Source organism: Mytilus edulis, chromosome 6 (genome assembly GCF_963676685.1).
Source record: "Mytilus edulis chromosome 6, xbMytEdul2.2, whole genome shotgun sequence".
Lineage (NCBI taxonomy): Eukaryota > Metazoa > Mollusca > Bivalvia > Mytilida > Mytilidae > Mytilus > Mytilus edulis.
This window is the reverse complement of record NC_092349.1, coordinates 86,531,232-86,537,034: the sequence shown is the minus strand read 5'-3', so window position 1 is coordinate 86,537,034 and position 5,803 is coordinate 86,531,232.

Sequence of the window (5,803 nt, the reverse complement as noted above, 5' to 3'; positions counted from 1 at the left end):
GGTGTACGTCACAGCCTGAAATTTAAATAAAAGCAGCTCAATAGTTATGTATCAAAATTAGTTTTCACAGAGCACATTAGAATATAAGATCATGTTTTATGGGAATCTACTTTAAAAATACTATTTTTTTACCAATGAACTGATAAAATCCAGAAAATATCAAGTTATTGATTTTGTTTTTACACCAATTCTTTTGACTTAATAAATGGAGTGACAACTGAAATGGTTTTTGTCGCAATATTTGTGTATATGGTCCTTCCCATATATTTTTTTAGGAACATTCTTAGTTCTATTGTGATAGACCTTGAAATTATTTATACACTAATTTATTTTGATAAAATGATGCTTGAATAATGTAAGTCTTTTACATAGAGTCAGTCATGTTAATTCATTCCTTTTGTCTTTACTTAAGAATTAAATGCTTCTTTTGTAACTTCATTGGGGTGTAAAAGCGTTGACCAAAGTACATTTTGTATGAAGCGCTTCAGCGCAGAAGCGCTTCATTCTAAAAATATGCACATGGTCAACGCTTTTACAACCCTATGAAGTTACAAAATGAAGCATTCAATACTTATAATTGCATTTTTTTTAGCTAGGATTATGAAAACACAATTTTTATCAAGTTTTTATTTAATTTACATGTGCACTTTATTGTGGAACCTTGTGTGACATCATGAATGATACATTTTATTGTGTAATGCAATTGACTAAGGAATAACGTGAGATTGCAATGTAGCCAATCAGAATAACGTATTATAATGAAACATACATCTAATGTAATTATTGTAAAGTAAAGATCTGATGATTTTTTTTTACACAAGATGAATCTCAAAGCATATTTAGCAATAACTCTGGACCCTTTTTCTATTCAGTAGTGACATTCTGGTCTGAAAGCATTTAGCTGTGATGCTTACTTCTATCAAAAGCCAGTGCTATTTCATAATGTAAGAGATGTCACCTTACAATTCATAGTTGATTTGAAATAACGTTAGTCCCTGTTGATAAATATAAGTACAGCCATAGAAATACAAACCATATCATAATAAGGTCCAGTTTTTATCCTGCCCATGTCTGGTGGTGTGGTGTCCACAATGAATTCATGCACGACCATACCACAAGCTCCAGATTTATCAGCACCTGTTAAAGAGAAAATAAGAGATTGAAATAAATGTGGACACAGAGCAATGTCTTGTCTGTGTGATCTATTTTTCTCAATCTTTATCAAGTGTGGACACAGAGCAATGTCTTATCAGTGTGATCTATTTTTCTCAATCTTTATCAAGTGTGGACACAAAGCTATGTCTTGTCTGTGTAATTTTTTTTTCTCAATCTTTATCAAGTGTGGACACAGGGCAATGTCTTGTCTGTGTGGTCTACTTTTCTCAGTCTTTTATCAATTGTTTGAAACAGCAGCACTCTATTCCATGAAAGTTGAGAAAAAAATCAAAAGTATTGGTAAACATAAGTTATTAGAAACTGAAACATGAGTTGTTATCCAAACTCATTCAATTTCAAAAACAATGGAAACTACAATGCAAACATAACTATTTCCAAATTCTATCAGACTGGACTTACCCATAGCGTACACATAATAGGTAGCTCCCTGTGTCAGATTAAGACTTACCCATAGCATACACATAATAGGTAGCTCCCTGTGTCAGATTACGACTTACCCATAGCATATATACATAATAGGTAGCTCCCTGTGTCAGATTAAGACTTACCCATAGCACATGCATAATAGGTAGCTCCCTATGTCAGATTAAGACTTACCCATAGCATACACATAATAGGTAGCTCCCTATGTCGGATTAAGACTTACCCATAGCATACACATAATAGGTAGCTCCCTGTGTCGGATTAAGACTTACCCATAGCATACACATAATAGGTAGCTCCCTATGTCAGATTAAGACTTACCCATAGCATACACATAATAGGTAGCTCCCTGTGTCAGATTAAGACTTACCCATAGCATACACATAATAGGTAGCTCCCTGTGTCAGATTAACACTTACCCATAGCATACACATAATAGGTAGCTCCCTGTGTCAGATTAAGACTTACCCATAGCATACACATAATAGGTAGCTCCCTGTGTCAGATTAAGACTTACCCATAGCATACACATAATAGGTAGCTCCCTATGTCAGATTAAGACTAACCCATAGCATACACATAATAGGTAGCTCCCTGTGTCAGATTACGACTTACCCATAGCATACACATAATAGGTAGCTCCCTGTGTCAGATTAAGACTTACCCATAGCATACACATAATAGGTAGCTCCCTATGTCAGATTAAGACTTACCCATAGCATACACATAATAGGTAGCTCCCTGTGTCAGATTAAGACTAACCCATAGCGTACACATAATAGGTAGCTCCCTGTGTCAGATTAAGAATTACCCATAGCATACACATAATAGGTAGCTCCCTGTGTCAGATTAAGACTAACCCATAGCATACACATAATAGGTAGCTCCCTGTGTCAGATTGAGACTTACCCATAGCGTACACATAATAGGTAGCTCCCTGTGTCAGATTACGACTTACCCATAGCATACACATAATAGGTAGCTCCCTGTGTCAGATTAAGACTTACCCATAGCATACACATAATAGGTAGCTCCCTATGTCAGATTAAGACTTACCCATAGCATACACATAATAGGTAGCTCCCTGTGTCAGATTAAGACTAACCCATAGCGTACACATAATAGGTAGCTCCCTGTGTCAGATTAAGAATTACCCATAGCATACACATAATAGGTAGCTCCCTGTGTCAGATTAAGACTAACCCATAGCATACACATAATAGGTAGCTCCCTGTGTCAGATTGAGACTTACCCATAGCGTACACATAATAGGTAGCTCCCTGTGTCAGATTAAGACTTACCCATAGCATATACATAATAGGTAGCTCCCTGTGTCAGATTATGACTTACCCATAGCATACACATAATAGGTAGCTCCCTGTGTCAGATTAAGACTTACCCATAGCATACACATAATAGGTAGCTCCCTTTGTCAGATTAAGACTTTTCCATAGCATACACATAATAGGTAGCTCCCTGTGTCAGATTAAGACTTACCCATAGCATACACATAATAGGTAGCTCCCTATGTCAGATTAAGACTAACCCATAGCATACACATAATAGGTAGCTCCCTATGTCAGATTAAGACTTACCCATAGCATACACATAATAGGTAGCTCCCTTTGTCAGATTAAGACTTTTCCATAGCATACACATAATAGGTAGCTCCCTTTGTCAGATTAAGACTTTTCCATAGCATACACATAATAGGTAGCTCCCTATGTCAGATTAAGACTTACCCATAGCATACACATAATAGGTAGCTCCCTTTGTCAGATTAAGACTTACCCATAGCATACACATAATAGGTAGCTCCCTTTGTCAGATTAAGACTTTTCCATAGCATACACATAATAGGTAGCTCCCTATGTCAGATTAAGACTTACCCATAGCATACACATAATAGGTAGCTCCCTTTGTCAGATTAAGACTTTTCCATAGCATACACATAATAGGTAGCTCCCTGTGTCAGATTAAGACTTACCCGTAGCATACACATAATAGGTAGCTCCCTATGTCAGATTAAGACTTACCCGTAGCATACACATAATAGGTAGCTCCCTGTGTCAGATTAAGACTTACCCATAGCATACACATAATAGGTAGCTCCCTGTGTCAGATTAAGACTAACCCATAGCATACACATAATAGGTATCTCTTTGTGTCAGACTAGACTTACCCATAGCATACACATAATAGGTAGCTCCCTGTGTCAGACTGGACTTACTCATAACATACACATAATAGGTAGCTCCCTGTGTCAGATTAAGACTTACCCATAGCATACACATAATAGGTAGCTCCCTGTGTCAGATTAAGACTAACCCATAGCGTACACATAATAGGTAGCTCCCTGTGTCAGATTAAGACTTACCCATAGCATACACATAATAGGTAGCTCCCTGTGTCAGATTAAGACTAACCCATAGCGTACACATAATAGGTAGCTCCCTATGTCAGATTACGACTTACCCATAGCATACACATAATAGGTTGCTCCCTGTGTCAGATTAAGACTAACCCATAGTGTACACATAATAGGTAGCTCCCTGTGTCAGATTAAGACTTACCCATAGCATACACATAATAGGTAGCTCCCTGTGTCAGATTAAGACTAACCCATAGCGTACACATAATAGGTAGCTCCCTGTGTCAGTTTAAGACTTACCCATAGCATACACATAATAGGTAGCTCCCTGTGTCAGATTACCCATAGCGTACACATAATAGGTAGCTTCCTGTGTCAGATTACGACTTACCCATAGCATACACATAATAGGTGTCAGATTAAAACTTACCCATAGCGTACACATAATAGGTAGCTCCCTGTGTCAGATTTAGACCTCTGATTGTTGTGACAGTGTATTTGTTTATATTGGAGACATCATATTCTGTAAATAATTGCTTCTTCTCTTCGTCGGTAGCTTTACCACCATCAATCTGTGTAAAATGGAAGATATTTAAAAATCATGCCTTTAAGAATGGATGAGATAAAGAGATCATATGCTAATGTTGTAAAATAAGGACATGATTTACCTGGAGAATAAGACATAGCTAGTACTGGTTGTTGATTTTGATAAATAACCGAAATGGTCATTATTCTATATTTTGGAAAAACCTTTTCAACATGAAAAATATTTGATAGTCTCTTATGAATTTGTTCATCAATTTTAGCAGTTTAGGGCTTGGAACGTTGTATAGAATCTTCTCTATTTTGAAGAGTGTATATTTACCTTTAGAAGTCTTTTGATTTGGGTTGGTATCATATCAATTCAGGTTGGTGTCATATAGATTTATGAAAGTGTCATATCAATTTAGGTTGGTGTCATATCAATTCAGGTTGGTGGCATATAGATTTATATTAGTGTCATATCGATTTAGGTTGGTGTCATATTGATTTATATAAGTGTCATATAGATTTAGGTTGGTGTCATATCCATTCAGGTTGGTGTCATATAGATTTAGGTTGGTGTCAAATCGTTTTAGGTTAGTGTCATATTGATTGAGGTTAGTGTCATATTCTCTTTTTAGTCACAAAAAGACTGAGATACTAGTGTATAGGCCAATTAAAATTAATTGATAGATTTTCATCCCCGCCAGCCCCTCCGAAATCATCCCGCTCCAATTTTTTTTATTTTCAAAAAATTACGATTTCCGGATTTTTTTCATTTCCGTTTCCGGTAACCGTAAAAAATTTCGTTTCCTTCAGAACTTCCTGTTTCAAAATTCGGTTTTCGTATTTCTTTGAGTAATTTAAAATGATTCTGCATCTCTATGATGACAAAATCATCTACCGAGAATAGAGATTGATTACGAGAAGGGTATAAAATAATCGGTTTACAAGTAATACGCTGTGTCCAAGAACGCAAATCGCGGCATGACACAAATTTCTGTGGTTAGAAAACCGTTGATTTTTTATTGATAAAATGACTTTGTGGCAGAAATTTTGGACTGTGAATTATATCCAAAAAGAAAGAACTAGGAACACATTGGTACAAAAACATAACTGGATTAAAAAAAATTGACACAAGCACGAACTTGTTGGATTTATGACAGTATAATGAGTTCAAAAAAGTCGGCAAACATACACTTAGGTTTACCCATGGCATTGGCTATTGTTTTTTTGTTGACAAACAGCAAACACCTTCTGTCCCAGTATCCTCAATAGAGTCATTAAACAACTTCTTCGTTTTTGTTAAGT